This window comes from Halyomorpha halys, unplaced genomic scaffold, assembly GCF_000696795.3.
Source record: "Halyomorpha halys isolate HHAL.00 unplaced genomic scaffold, Hhal_1.1 Scaffold857.1, whole genome shotgun sequence".
Taxonomy (NCBI): Eukaryota; Metazoa; Arthropoda; class Insecta; order Hemiptera; family Pentatomidae; genus Halyomorpha; species Halyomorpha halys.
In genome coordinates this window covers 15,512-16,704 of record NW_027105342.1, presented here as the reverse complement: position 1 = coordinate 16,704, position 1,193 = coordinate 15,512, and positions in this window count along the sequence as shown.

The following is a 1,193-nucleotide window of genomic DNA, read 5'->3' as shown; positions in this document are numbered from 1 at the left end:
CATCTGAATTTTTTTAAAAATCTTGTGATGATGAGTGAAAAATTATGCCTCGATCATTGTTTTAGAATATATATTTATTTTTACAATTAACGATGATAATAATTTTCGAGTAATACTTTTTGGAATCACAAATATAAATTTTAAACTGAAATATTTGTCGGAATCAGCCAAGTGTAGGCAACTTTATTTAACCCACAGGATTCGAGTAAAACATAATTATCTTTCTACTAAATTCTGATACTAAATTTTTTTATAAACCCCCAACTTCAAATATTATATTTGAATTTCATATCGTTGGCACGGACCAATAGTTATAGGCTCAATTGTGATTTCAATTTATAGCACGGATTACTCATATATTGGGTGACAGTAGCAGCGTGGTAACGCGTTCAAAAAAGGTTGCGAGTTCAAGTCACCGGTCCTATCCAGGATTTTTTCTAGCATTTAATTATACAATACTCACTCACAACCTCCCACTGGGAATTTGTGAGGCCCCTCTGCCAATGGGTGGCACTCACAAAAATAGACGTGGGAGTGACGGACCCACCCTATGAAAACTACGTCGAAAAACGCGCGATGTATATCCCAAGTACATCGTACGAGGCCCTGAACCTCCTCGGTCTGTCGCGCCAATAAACAAACAAACATAGCAGGGTTTAAAATCGGCCGGTGCAAAAATAAAAATAAAATCCATTTATAATTTATTGGAGGAATATAATCAGGGTGGCGGTCAATAAAGGTATAAACATCAGGGCTGATATACAACGGTTGACAGGATGTCTGCAACCTCATTCTTAACAGCCCTGACGAAGCCTTGCAAAGTGGGGCGAAACGTTAGTTAACATTAAATAGATTTTTGTTACTATTTTTATACCTTTATTGACCGCCACCCTGACTATATTCCTACAATCTATTGCATACGGTAACTATCTTCTTCCAACGTTTATGATTGTAATTTTTAAAATTTATTTATTGAAATATATATATATTTCATGCGTTAGTAATTTTTTAAAAATATTTCTTCTCCCCCTCTATTATGTATATTCTCATTTCTTGTTTTCTTAATTTTAATATTTTTTTAATCATTTATTTATTGTTATTTACAACTGTATAACATATATACAACAAGAAAATTTGGTGTAGGTGAGATAGTGACATGATACAAACATGTGGAGAATCTACCCACTGATAGA